Raw genomic sequence first — 14972 nt, 5'->3', positions numbered from 1 at the left:
TAGCAATGCCACACAACAGGGGATTTTAGAATTCAATATGCAATATCATATTCTCTAAATTGAGTGGTTGTTTCAACAAAATTTCCAGCATTGTAAAACTGTGGAATATAAAAATAAACAGAGGAAGAAAATAGTGTCTCACATCACTTAGTCTATCCCAAGGTGGAAGATTTATAGCAAAAGGAAAGAAAATCTTTTCTACCCAAGGTAGGGAGTTGGGGTCAGGAGGGTGTGAGACAGTATAAAAGACACATTTCCTCTAGCCATCCAGAAAACACCTTTGTTTACCATTGTAGTGTTGCCAAGGCAACACCAGCTACTTATGACATCACACTGAGATGGCTATCACAAGCACCATAGCACTGCTGTTTAAATGTTATAGTGAATCCTGTCCCTCCTCTGTCTTTCCTACTCCCTAAGGAAAAAGCAAAATGATCACCGGTAGCCAAAGATTGTAATAAAAGAGGGAAACTAGATTGTATCCTATATTCAGCTTCACGTGGATCATTCCCATTTTATTTTTAGACCAATAGTGACAAATCAATTGTGCTTTTGGGTTAACAGTTGCAGTATACACATCTAGCTCTAACCTCCTCACCTGCCATCTCTTTCCCAAAAATTTCAAAAGAGAACAGTAGATTTTGTTGTCAGTGGAAGAAGAAAAGAAAACATCCCAAACTTTTTCCTGGATCACCTCAGGTCTTTCTGGAATACCCTTGTACACACCTGTGTTAACATGGACTTGTTTATTTCCTTACATTTCTATCTGGTCTCGATCCCTTGTGACCACAAAACCACAAGTGTAATAGAATGTCACCCTCCCTTTATAACTGTCGTCTCCCAGCTTCCATACAATGCTCTTGAAAAAACCTTTCTACCCACGACCCTATGTAAGAAGGACTTAAGTCCCCAGTCAGGAAGAAGTGCATGGATGTAATAATGCCTAAGAGTGTGCACATAGGGATGTGGGCAGGATGCGAAGTGGTGAGAAAATGCCCCTGAGCTGAAGTGTAAGCTTCTGCAAAAGGAAGAAGTTAGAAGCTTGCTGCATATACCCTTTAACACTTTTAGACTGTTTTGAAATTTCTGGCAGATTTTCGAGTAGGAAAATGCTTATGTCCCTTCTTGGCTCTCTGAAGAAAAATTAATCTATGTGCTAGAAGGACTACAGCAGGCTTGAGAACAAGCGGGCACACTGATAAACTGCAGTCTACTCTGGGTGAGGAGAAAGGAAGGCGGAGCAGTAAGGTGGGCTCCTGTGAGCGCACGACAAACCTTGCATGACGGCGGGGAGATCTTGGAGATTCACACGGAGCCTCAGCACAGGTCCAGGGAAGGGGACCCTGCAAAAAAAAAAAAAGTGAAGCAGAATGGTTTATAGTGTGAGAGAAAGCTTTGGGAGAGGAACAAAATTGCCATGACAGGCATTTGAAAGATAAAGTATTACTTCTGTGAGACACGTGGTGTTTTAGTAAAGAATCAGGCAAAATGGGCAATAAATTTACAGTGATGAGGGGTCAACACCTCAGTGGTAGCACCTGACCCTATGATTCCTTACAGCACAAAGGGAGCTGGATGCGGGGCTTCTCTTTGTTCTATAAACCCTTCCACAAGTTACATATACAGCACTCTCTTCGTTGGGTTCCCCCTTGACGGCCTGGACGCATTGGAGGCACCTACTGCCCTCCTGTTGTCCACACAATTCACACCATTGTCAGATCTACCATCATGCCATTCCTGGAGAGAATCCTGCTTCTAATCTTCACTGCCTCTCCTCCAAGGTCTCCAAGGTCTCAACCCCATGGAATACAGTTCTCTACTCTTTAAGGTGATAGGGAGAGCAGGGCAATTACAGGCCCATATCTGGAGTAACTGTGATGATTTTTACCACTCGGTTCACGAAGTAGATCGCGATTTACCAAACCTGCTCAAATTGCTAACCTTGCATCGAGTACACAGCATTCAAGGTCTCAGAAGAATATATGGGAGAATGCTACTTGGAAATTATTGACCAAAGGGCAAAAATCTAGAAACATAGCTCCTACCTTCTCCCAGGTAGGAATAAAACTTTTCAAGTAGTGGGGCACCTGGGTGGCCCAGATGGTTAAGCGTCTGCCTTTGGCTCAGGTTATGATCCCAGGGTCCTCGGATCAAGTCCCACATTGGGCTCCTGGCTCAGCAGGGAGCCTGCTTCTCCCTCTGCCTCTCCCCTTCCTCATGCTTTCTCTCTCTCTGTATCTCTGTGTCTCAAATGAATAAGTAAAATCTTAAAAAAAAAAAAACAACTTTTCAAGTAGTCTACCATATGTGGGCATAAAAGTGGTATCTGTAACTCATATAAATATTTTTTATTTTATATATTGCAAATTTTAAGATGTGACACATTTCTCTTAAATGGAAAATGAGAATGGATATATTCTTGTTATTTCAAGTTCATGGATTTTGGAAAGGCAGAGAAAATAAACTCTATATGATAAAAACGGAAGTTATGATTTTTAAAAAGACCAATGTCAGTTCCTATTTTTGTAAACTTTTGCTTTCTGCAGAAAGAGAAAAAAATGTTAGTAACTTTGAATAAAAGTGCCTCATTAAAAATTATGTTTTCAATAAGGAATAGATTATAAGTTAATAACCACATGAAATTAAAGCTAAACAGTTTCCATAAGGAAAAATTGGTGACTTACTGATAACTTTAAGAGAGAAACTAAAAATTTTATTTTTTTCTTAGTTGTATTTTAAGTTTATATTTTACTTGCTCATTATTACTCATGTAAGAGATTGTTAAGTTTCTTTAATTTTGTTCCAAACAGCTAATTTTTAAAAAGATTTTATTGTATTTATTTAACACGGGGAGAGGGGAGAGAACAAGTAGGGGGAGCAGCAGGTAGAGGGAGAGGCAGACTTCCCACTGAGCAGGGAGCCCGACGCGGGGCTCGATTCCAGGACCCTGAGAACATGACCTGAGCTGAAGGCAGCTGCTTAACCAACTGAGCCATCCAGGTGCCCTCAAACAATTAATTTTTAAAATTCAAATGTGGAACTTTGTATTTTCCTATTAAATTGCACTTTAGGGAAATGCCACATTATTGATTTTAACCTGATGTCATGAATGCTGAGAATTTTTTTGCCGTGTTTACCTGATGACTCTCAGATTTTTATTTCTTCTCTGAAAGAGGACTAATCAACTCTTCAGGAAAGAATAAATTAATAGAGGAAGCTTACTAATCCCAGATGAAGAGAATAGGTTGATTGGTGAAGGATAAAAAGGGTCTACCTTGTAACTCCAAGGATTCTTTTGCATAAACTTTTTTTAGTTTGATGTACAAGGAACCCCCATTATACCTATTACCCAGATTCTACAATTGTTTCTGTTTTTCCCCATTTGATTTATTCTGTAGGTCTATTTGTATATCTATATATACATTTTTTTCTGAAACCATTTGACAATAATTTGGAGACCATGTGTTCTTTTACCCCTAAAAATTTTAGGGTATGCTGCCCAAGAGCAAGAACATTCTCTCACATAACCCCTGCATAGTTCCCACAGTCAGAAAACTTAACATTGATACCAGAATGTTGTGAACTGAATGTTTGTGTCTCCTTTTCCCAAATTTATATGTTGAAGCCCTAACTCCCCAATGTGAACATATTTGGAGATGGGGCCCTTGGGAGGTAATTAGGGACAGATAAGGTCATGAGAGTGGGGTCCTAGCCTGACGGGACTAGTGGCCTTTAAGAAGAGACACCAGCAAGACTTTTCTCTACCTTCCTCCCCTATGTTGTGCACAAATGAGATTATGTGAGCACATAGTGAGAATGTAGCTGTCTATGACAGAAATGGAGAGTTCTTGCCAGAAACTGACCATGATGGCACCCTAATCTTGGACCCCCAGGTTCTAGAATTGTGGGAAAATAAATTTCTGTTGTTTAAGCTACCAGTCTATGGTTTTTTGTTATGACAGCCCAAGCAGACTAAGATACTAATCCCTGGTCTATATTCAAAATTTGTCAATTGTTCCAATAATGTCTTACATGGCTATTTCATTTTCCTCAGTTCAGGATCCAACCTAGGATCATACATTATATTTAGCTGTCATGTTGCTTTAATCTTTACCTGGAATCTTTCCTCTGACTCTTTGACTTTCATGACCTTGACATTTTTGAAGAGTACAGACCAATTACTTCATAGAATGTCTGATGTTTTCTCATGGTTAAATTCAAGTTATTTGTTCTGGCATGGAAGTGATGGCTCATCTTTCTCTGCACCATATCTGGAGGTATTTGATACCAGTGGTTCCAGTGTTGATGATGTTTACTTTGGTATCCACCAGGTTTCTCCAGTGAAAAGTAGCTATTTGTCTCTCTGTAATTAATACAGAATTTGTTTAGAGATACTTGTCTATGTGAATATCCAGGTTCTTCAAAATTTTACTCACCAGGTTTAGCATACATTGATGATTTTCTAAGTCTATCATCCCTTCTACATTTTTTGGTTATAATTCTGCTGTAAAGAAGAGTGGCTTTCTCTTCTCTCTCCATTTGTCTGGTTTTTAAAATTTAAATAAGAATAGACTCATGAATTCTTACCTTACATAATAGGTTGCAATTATTACTATTGTTATTGTTTTTATTACATTTTGATGCTCAAATTATTCCTAAATCTGCCCAGCAGAAGCCCATTCAGGCTGCTCCCATGTCACTTTGACATGCCTCTGTCACTCTTTGGACACTTTATGTTCTGCTACAATAAGATGCTCCAGGTCTATCTTGTTCTTTCCTGTTCCAGTTCTAGAATCAGCCATTTCTCCAAGAAGCCCTGATCCTGGCTCCTGGTGTGCTCTTTGCTTAGGTGCAGCTTTGCTTCAAGGCTTCTCAGCACACAGAGGTAGTACACGTGCCATGCACTCACACACACACACACACACACACTAGTTTCTTTCTTCAACATCATTCAAAAATTAAGCGTTAATGAATTCTTTCCTCATTTTCTTTCCTATCTCCTTTCCTTTTTCCCTTTTCTCTTCTGGTTACCTCTCTATCTTTCTCCCTTTCTTTTTCTTCTTTATATTTGCAAGTGTCTTCTTGCTAATAATCAAGAGAAAAGATTCTCTGAATTTTCCAGACACAGAAATCATGTACATCTCTCATTTATTCAAGAAAAAAATGGGGATAGATAGGAGAGGTGTTATAGACGGGAAGTGGCCTAGGAAGAGAACAGACCTCCCAGCCTTCAGCAGCAGGCGATGGCCCACCAAGCCCCTTGTTCTCTACCAAAAGGATGAGGCTGTTGCTGCTGGCAACTGCCCTTTGTAGCATCTCTTGGTTTGGACACAATCACTCCAGAGAAGTCAGAGAAACCAGACATTAATGTTAAAAGCATCCTGGACCTTAATCTCCCAATAGTTAAACATAACCTTAAACAACAACTTTGCAGTTTGAAGAAATTATACCAGACGTTTTAATTTGTTTTAAGATCCTTAAGTAAAAGTTTCATAAATGAACAGTACTGCCAAAGAAGCATGATATTTAGAGATTCATAATTTGACACAAAGTATTTTTCTACTTTTACTTCCTAGTTAAAGATCTAATTTAACAGGGTAATTTATTTTCTTTTTCATACAATAGTAGGTCCTGACTAATTGGGTGTGAATATAAAATATACATGTCTGGTACAAATGTAGGACTCACAAATCAACCTTTCTGGTACAAATTCAGGGCTCACAAAACTACTTTCTAAACCTGGTACACTTTTCTAGAATATTACAAAGGGTTCATCTAGGTTGATTTGTCTGCCTTATTCTTGGTCTTATGGCTTTTAGCAAGTTATAGGTTCACAAAATTGTAGTCTGATGGATACTTCAAAATTATGCAGTCCTACCTTATCATCCTATACTCATTTCTAAAGGAATTATTTAGTAAGACAATTTTAAAAAGAAGAAACTATTTAGAATTTTGCATCACTTTCAACTAAATCCTTTCGGTGTCTATCATAAGGTTATAAGCCAAGTAGCTTTAAAATATTTTAATCAAACATTCATTTAGTTCATTTATTGAATACTGACCATGTGCCAGGAACTGTGTAGACACTGTGGATACAGCATGGTGCAGATGGTGCTTGGTGCACGGAGAACAGGCAGCAGGGGATCATGGACAGAAACAGAGACTAGTTAGGAGGCTATTGCGAACACAGCCTAAGCAAAAGGTAATTGTGACATGGACTAGGATAATAGGTAAGGTGGTGGATTAGTTGGATTTAGATATATTTTGTTAGAACTCACAAAATATACTATTGGATAGGATGTGGAATTTAAGAAAAGGAAAGAAGTCAAAGATGACCTCAAGACTGTATTTGTTTTTTAGTCTGAAAAGCTGGAAAATAAAGTTCTTTCAATTTGGGGAAAACAGATTTGGGGTGGGAAAGAAGTCAAGTGTGTTTTATGGGCATGATAATTTTGAGATGAATACTCTATTTCAAAGCAGAGATGCATAGGTATTTCAAGTGAAAAACTTACGTGGAGTTTAATGCGGGGATAGGGACTAGAGAAGTCATCAGCTTATAGCATCAGACTAGGACCCAAAGGTGTATTTTTAGCTGGCATTTACTGAAGTCTTAATTCCAGCAATTGTTCTGAGAACCTTACATGCCTTGATTCATTTAGCTTGCGCGCAATCTAGCCCAACCAGCCTGAATACTATTATTATCATTATTATTTACAAATGAATAAACCAAGAGCAAAGAGAGACTATGTAATGTATCCCAAGTTTCATACCGAGTAAATGTCAGAGCGGAATTTGAACCTCAGCTGTCTGAATCCACAGTCTTGCTCTTAACCAACTAAAGGTTAGGTACTAACATATCTTGGCATTGACTATGAGGCAAAGGAGTTTAGAATATGCGTGAACTTCCAAGATAATAGGTCGCACCAGTAATTAGCTGCTTCATTATGATTAAATTACACACGGGAGAGCTGGAAGAATTTAGCAGGTTCCATAGATATCCAATTTATAGCCACAGATTAGCTTAGTCACAGGTATTATCAAACTCATAATGGCTAATCATTTAGATATTGTGCACACCTTGCCCTACTGCCTCGCACTTTTGTAAAATCTCACTGTCATTTAAGTCTTTCATAATCACCCCTCATCAAATAGCAGTAAAGAGTGCTACTAAAAGGTTAATTTCATTAACCCGTTGTCTTCTAAACAGACAATTATAGTCCATGTTCATTTCATTCTACATAGTAAGAAAGAACTTAGGAACTTTGTGTGGGAATTTCAATGAACTCAAAGGATATTTATTGAGCACCAAATTGAGAGTGCTGGAGTACTTAGCCCTGTGAGACTGCCTTTGCCCCAAGATTTTGTAAGCTATATACCAAATGGTGCTAATTAATTTCCCTTCTTTGATGAGGAAGTATTTTTACCTTTCCTATGCAGAGATGACTACCTAACTTCTAGAACCCTGCTGTTAGATATCGCCTTTGCTGACAGTGCTGGAAGTTTGCATTGTGAGAACAGACTCTCTAGAAATGCTTTTCCAACTCAAAGAATCATTTGTATAGACTAGGTCTACAGTAGAAGTGAATGTTTGTCCTGTGCTTTAGGTCAGATTTCAATCAAAATGGCCCATGGATTAAATCACCTGTTTCTGTATGGCTTATGAGCTAAGAATGGTTTTTCCCATTTTTGAATGGTTGGAAAAAAATCAAAAGAATAATATTTCATAACATGAGAAAATGATATGAAACTCACATTTCAATGTCCATAAATAAGCTTTATTGGAACATGCTCATCCACTTAAATACTGTTTATGGCTATTTTTGTACTCTACAACAGTAAAGTTGGGTATTTGTGACAGAAACTCTATGTTCTACAAATGCTGGTCCTTTACAGAAAAAGTTTTCCAACCCCTGCTCTGAGAAAAGAATCAGTCATAATGTATTTTGGAATATAAAATAGTTATTTATTTTTGTGTTGCTGTCCTTGAAAATCATGGCTCCATGTAGCAATGCCTAGTCAAAAGTAAGAGGATCATCTTATCGATGAGCTAGAAAATAAACAGAACAGCACTGAAGCAAATCAACAAGTTATCATAAAAATTTTAATTTGATAACTCTCCCTACAGAGGGCTGAGTTGCTATTTGGCTGCTTTTAAATGACTTTCCACTCTTCCTTTAAGACAGCTCATTCCTAGATGTTTTCAATGGAAAATTCCAGGGGTCTATACACATGTATCAGTGCTGGACATTTTTTTTTTTTTTTTGAAAAATGTGGAGAAGAAGGCTTTATGGTCTAAGGAAGAGCCCTTGGACTTAACATAAGCAAGATGATAATTTTTCAACTGCATAAGGCTTTGCCTAATCACAACATTTAAAATTCAACTATCTTTTGCCATCCTCACAACTTAAGTTAACAAACTAAGTATATTTATCCTTGGTTTGAAATGAGGAAACTGAGGTCCAGAGCATCATTGTTGTATAATGAAAAAAAAAAAAAAGCATTGGGTTTTTAGAGTCAAAATCTCTGACCTCTTTCCCATTCAACTCTGAGTGTCCCTTACATAGAAATGCAAGTGAGAACCTTTGACCAGCTAATCTCACTGAGCTGTTGTAAGATTAAATAAGATATATATAAACATGCTCTGAAAACTCTATAAAACACTTTATTTTTAAAAAGAAGAAAAGAGAAAAAAGGCAAGTAATTTGCTTACATCAAGTAACTCTTGGATAACTAGTGGGGTTCACTTGCCTTCTAGCCTTGTGTTTATCCCATTAGCCAAAGCTAGTGGAGGTGAAAATGAAAATTATTTGCTGTGGGAATCTGTGCCTTTGGCCATTAAGTGTTTTCAGCTTAGTTAGGATGAATTTCACACCAGAGGGCCTGTGATCCACAACTGCATTGCTCTCATCTATTTCCTCTAGCAAGTAGAAAGACAAAAGCTTTACACTGTATCAAATGCCATCAATTTGAGATTTTGTTTTGTAGCATGGCTGCAAAAACCCTGAGTGTCAACACAACAGTGCTCCAGATGCCACTCAATCTATGTATTTTTTAATAAATTGTAAATTTACTCCACTGAATAATATAATTGATAAAATCACTATATCTTTGGGCTTCAATGAATTGTTTGTGTGATGGTGGTGTTCTTCATTACATGCCTGAATGCACTCATTAAGCTTAGAGTGAACAATAAGCATAAAAAGCACAAAGACAACGTGCCTGAACCAGCAGGAAGCGCACATATCAACCAGCACAGGATCTGACAGGTCTGCTCTTTGAGGAGAATGTTCCAAGCATTGTATCTAAATTTCATATTCAAGAGGTGATTTAGCTTTTTGCTTTCCAGTGAGGAATGAAAACTGCATATCCCTGATTATAAACATAAACCTAAGATGAGAAGATTGTTAAACTGAGAATTTACCTATTTTTCAAGTTATTGACACTTTTTGCCTGCATTGTTTAAAAGTCTAAGCTCATTTTCAAACTCATTTTTCCTCAGGTTGTGTATACCCTTGCCTTCAAACAGCACCATGTTCCAGGGAACTTCTGATGCTTTTTCATTCTTTCCTTGCTGTCTAATAGCAAAGGATATGCCCAACTAGCCTGACAAGGGCTCTGCACAAGGCTATGCAGCTTCATTCCTATCGGAAAGATAGCTTCTGAGCCAGATTTGGCTGATGTAAAGGGTTCAACAAGGGTTCATTTTTCTGGGCTCCCAAGGTTAAAACAAAATATATTCATTAACTCACTTGCCAAATATGCATTGAACACTGGATATTCTGGGTTCTGGGGATAAAAAGTGACTAGAATAGACAAAGTTCCTGTTCCCATGATCCTCACATTGGTGGAGGTAGGAGAGGAGAGACAAATAATAAACAGAGTATTTACCATGATAGTTTTTTTAATAATATCTTATGGATGCTATAATATAGTACTATAAAGTGCTAGAAAGATGATAATGATGTGGTAAGAGAGCAAAGTGGTAAATGGAGTTGGAAATACTATCTTATATAGAAAGCTCTGGTCACCATTAATAGTGTTCTCCAGTACTCCTAATGCTCATCTTCTAGGAACACTAGAGGGTTACATTTCCTCACATTTTAAAACTTAGGTGTGACCATGTGATTTACTTTGGCCAATAAAATATCAATAGAAATGACACATCACTGTCAGGCTGGAGAATTTAGGGGCCACTGTGCATCTCTCTAAAGTGTTTCCTCCTGCTGTGGCAAAACTTTAAGTCTCATGTTAAAATAGTGGCAACTTCTAGTTTCTAGTCTGGCATGTAAAAATCTTAGAAGTTACTACTTCTGTCCATACAACAAGAAAAAAGCTGAACAAACTAAAAATCGATACTTTCTTAGATTCAACAGAGCATTGAGGTCACAGGGCAAAGAACGGTCCCCAAAATTGAAAAGACAGAGAGGTGTATATTGAGAATTGCAACTTACTGGAGAGGAAACCCTAAGTAGAAACCTCCATCTGAACCAGTATCAAGGTAGGAAGACCTAAACGGTAACTGATGGAATTGCTGGAGCATGAATATGGACAAGTTTGAGAAGTAAAAAAGCCAAGGAGCCCAGTCTTAGGAAAACTCCTGCACTTTAGTGAGCTTCTTACATTGAAGATCAGAGAAAAATTCCCTGGTGCTTTCCAAAGCGGGCCCTCAAGAGGAACTATTTTACCAGAGCCTAATCGACTTGAGCTTTACCAGAACCTAACTGATCTGGGAGAAGGAAAATACCCAACTACAACCTCCTCTAGCTTTCCCATGTCAGTTAACTATCAGGGTGAAAGACTGAGAAGCAGTTGTGAAGATCACAGCCCAAGGGGACAGCACAGGCTCATTAAATGATTGAAACCAAAGTATAGAACTATAGAATGCTTTCCTCCTGCCACACCTTACCACAACATCAAGAGGGCTCCTGTGTAATATAAGTGGATACTATGGAAAGAACTGCATGCCTCAGACCTCATTTAGGAAGTTTCTAGGGAAACCCAAAGACAAAAGAGGAGACAAAAACAAGGACACCAAGGAGGAAATTTTAGCCTCTGCTACTGATAGCTACAGCAAACAATAATCACCACCTAACTTCTAACCAGGTAAACATAAAACCTCACAATAAATAAAGGTCCATTACAGGCATACTAAAAGACAAAAACACAGTTTGAAGAGACAGAGCAAGCATTAGAACAGATACAGACATAGCAGAGATGTGGGAATGTTAGACTAGAATTTAAAGCAACTTTGATTAATATGCTAAGAGTTATACTGGGAAAAATGTACAACATGCAAGAAAGGATGGGTTATATAAGCAGAGATAAAAACTCTAAGAAAGAATCAAAAGGAAATGCTAGAAATCCAAACTAACAGAAATGAAAAATGCCTTTGATATGCTCATCAATGGACTGGATATAGCCAAGGAAAGAATCAGTAAACATGAATAAAAGTCAATAGAAACTTCCAAAACTAAAACACAAAGAGTAAAAGTTATAAAAAAGATAGAACAGAATATCCAAAAACTGTGGGACAATTACAAAAGGTATGACATATTCATAACAGGAATACCAGAAGGAGAAGGAAGAAACAGAAGAAATATTCCAAGCAGTAATGACTGAGAATTTTCCAAAATTAATAATAGACACCAAACCAAAGATCAAGAAATCTCAGAGAATACCAAGCAGAACGAAAATAAAGATAAAAAATAAATACCTAAACATATTATATTCAAACTGTGGAAAATCAAAGACAAAGAAAAAAAATCTTGAAAGAAGCCAAAGAATAAAACACTTTACCTATAGAGGAGCAAGAGTAAGAATTATATCTGACTTCTTTAGAAACCATGCACACAAGAACACAGTGAAATGAAGTATTTAAGATGTTAAAAAGAAAAAAACAACCATCAACCTAGATCCAACCTGTATTTGGCAAAAGTTTCCTTCATAAGTGAAGGAGAAATAAGACTTTCTTAGACAAAACTTGAGAACTTTTGTTAGCAGTAAACCTGCTTTCCAACAAATGTAAAATAGCAATTCTTCAGAAAGAAGAAAAATGACAGGTCAGAAACTCAGATCTACATAAAGAAAGAAATAGATTAGAGAAGGAATAAATGAAGGTAAGATTTTTTTTTAATTTTTCTTATTCTTTTTTTTTAAGATTTTATTTACTCATTTTGAGAGAGAGACAGACAGACAGAGCACAAGTAGGAGGAGCGGCAGAGGAAGAGGGAGAAGCCAACTCCCTGCCAAGCCGAGAGCCTGACATGGGGGCTTGATCCCAGGACCTGGAGATCATGACCCGAGCTGAAGGCAGACGCCCAACCATCTGAGCCACCCAGGAGCCCTTATTTTTCTTATTCTTAATTTATCTAACAGATAACAGTTTTTTCAAAATAATAACAGCAACAATGTATTTGGTAATATAGCTTATGGAAAAGTGAAATGAATGACAGCAATTTTTTTAAAGACCTTTTTATTTGAGAGAGAGAGACAGAGAGAGTGAGAGAGAGAGCATGAATGAGGTGAGGGGCAGAGGGAGAAGCAGACTCCCCACTGAGCAGGGAGCCTGATGCAGGGCTTGATCTCAGGACCCTGGGATCATGACCTGAGCTGGAGGCAGAGGCCTAACCAACTGAGCCACCCAGGCACCCAAATGATAGCAATTTCTTAAAATATGGGAGGGAGGAATTCAAAATACTCTATTATAAGGTACCTGTACTTGAAGTGATATACTGTTATTTGAAGGTGGATTTGTATTAGCTATAAATGTATATTGCAAACTTGAGCACTAAAAAAAGTTAATAATGCAATTAATATGCTAAGAGAGGATCACACATTAAAACCAAGAAGGCAGAAAAAGATGGAAGACCAAAATAAATAAATAAATAAATAAATAAATAAATAAATAAATAAATAAATAAAAAATAAAACAAAGAACAAGGATAGTGAATAGAAAATAGTAACAAATATGGGAGATAGTGATCCAACTATATCAATAATCACTTCAACCATCAATGCCCTAAATATACCAATTAAAAAACAGACTGACATATCAAATAAAAAAAAAAGCCCACAAGATACAGCTATATATTATCTATCAGAAACCCACTTTAAATACAATGACACAAATATATTAAAAGTAAAGGGATGGGGAGGGGAGTAAAGGGATAGGGTAATATGTATACTATGCTAATACTAAAAGAAAGCTGAAATAGTGGCACTATGAAATGTTGGAATTTCCATCTGCCTGGGTCCCTCATGCCTACGATGAGCAGAACTCTCTTCCTGATCCAAACTAGATATATAGGGAAATGGAAAGCACACTTTTATTTTAAGTCCATGAGATTTGGGGATTGTTTGTTGGCATGGCAAAACCTGGCCTATCCTGATTAATAATCAGGCCTATCAAAGGAACCTGAATAATGTGTGACAGGACGTCCATGGCTGTGCTGGGGCAGGAAGCTCCAGGAAGGGGGTAACAATAAGAACAGAGGCCCTAAGGCAGGAACATGCTGGAGTGTTCTGAGAACTCTAAAGAGAACACTGTGGTGGCAGCAAAGTGAAGAAGGGATAGACTAGAAGATAATACAGAAAGTCAGGGCCAAACACCAGAATAAAATCCAAATGCCTTACTCAAGTCATTTTATATTTTCTTCAGTGAGAGATGGAAAGTTTATTAGTTTCCTACATAACAAATTACTACAAACTTAAAAACTTAACACAAATTCAGTATCTTACAGTTTTGTGGGTCAGAAGTCTGGGCATGCCACAGATGGCTTCTCGGCTCAGTCTTCCCATGCTGAAAGTAAGATATTGGCAGGGGCTATAATCTCATCTAAGGCTTGGGATCCTCTTCCCATCTCATTCAGGATATTGGCAAAATTCATCTCCTTGTGGTTGTAGTATTGAGGTCTCTAATTTCTTGCTGCATGTCAGCTAGACATTACTCACAGCAATTAGAAGCTACCCATAGATCTTGGCCAAATGCACACTCCTCCCACCACCCCCCAGCTCACAACATGGCTGCTTTCTTTCAGCACAGCAGGAAGGCATCTTGCTGACATCAAATCTTTCTGACCTCTGAGAAGATCTAGACCCCTCAAAAGGGCTCATACAATTATGTCAAGCCTAGGTAGGGTTAATTAACTCTATTATTATTCTTCCAAATAATCCCACAGAGTATGTACATGAAGGGGTGGGAATCTCGGGGGCCATCTAAGATTTCTGTCTATCACAGGGAGCTATCCCATGATTTAGAGCAGCATAGGGATATAATCTGGCTTATGTTTTTAAATGAGTCACACTGGATACTGGGTAAAAGGAATATTCTGTGGTGGGACACAGGTAGAAGCAGGGAGACCAGCAGAAGGTGATTACAATTGTAAAGAAAAGAGATGATGGCAGCTTGAGTTAGGAGATAGCAAATGTGATGATAACATGAGTTAAAACCAAATATTATTTAGATTATCATTTCTAATATACACCCACCAAACAACCTAGAACCCTCTAGAACCCTCAGTTTGTTTTTCAGAGTCCATAGTCCCTCATGGTTTGATGATTTATTTTTTTAACTTTACATCTATTAAAATTCCACATATTATGGGAAATACTTTCAAATTATTTGGTTCCATTATGTTTCTTCTGGGCATTTTTATTATATGTGTCATGTTTTAGGTACTTATTTAGGTAATGTAGACAGTTTGGCTAGAGCTAAAAACAGGTAGAAAGTTTTCTGGAATTGAAGAATTTGTTTAATTCTGATAAGTTACAAAAGAACTTAGCTCTCCAAGAAGGAGAGAATTGAACCCAAATAAAGCTAGAAACAACCAGAATGAAAGGAAGATTTCCATTGGAAAAATACTCTCATAACTGGGAATTAGACTTCTTTTTTTGACAGCTAACTACTGCACTTCAAAACATTCTCTTTAGGATAACTGGAATAATTATGGCTATTGCATCCTTCTAATGGAGAA

General features: G+C 37.5%; 1 long non-coding RNA gene across 1 annotated transcript in view; it reads right to left on the bottom strand.

The window, feature by feature from the left end:
• Positions 1-357: 357 nt before the first annotated feature.
• LOC123839417 (uncharacterized) overlaps positions 358-14972 on the bottom strand; it is a 218332-nt gene continuing 203717 nt past the window's right edge. Inside the window, exon 5 of the long non-coding RNA XR_006789631.3 lies at positions 358-1343. This is a non-coding gene — a long non-coding RNA (uncharacterized LOC123839417). The remainder of the gene's footprint in view (positions 1344-14972) is intronic.

Source organism: Mirounga angustirostris, unplaced genomic scaffold (assembly GCF_029215605.1).
Source record: "Mirounga angustirostris isolate CCGP_5_RB_7025 unplaced genomic scaffold, mMirAng1.0.hap1 SCAF_3, whole genome shotgun sequence".
Taxonomy (NCBI): domain Eukaryota; kingdom Metazoa; phylum Chordata; class Mammalia; order Carnivora; family Phocidae; genus Mirounga; species Mirounga angustirostris.
Note: the sequence above shows the minus strand (reverse complement) of the source record. Positions and strands in the feature narration are given on the sequence as shown.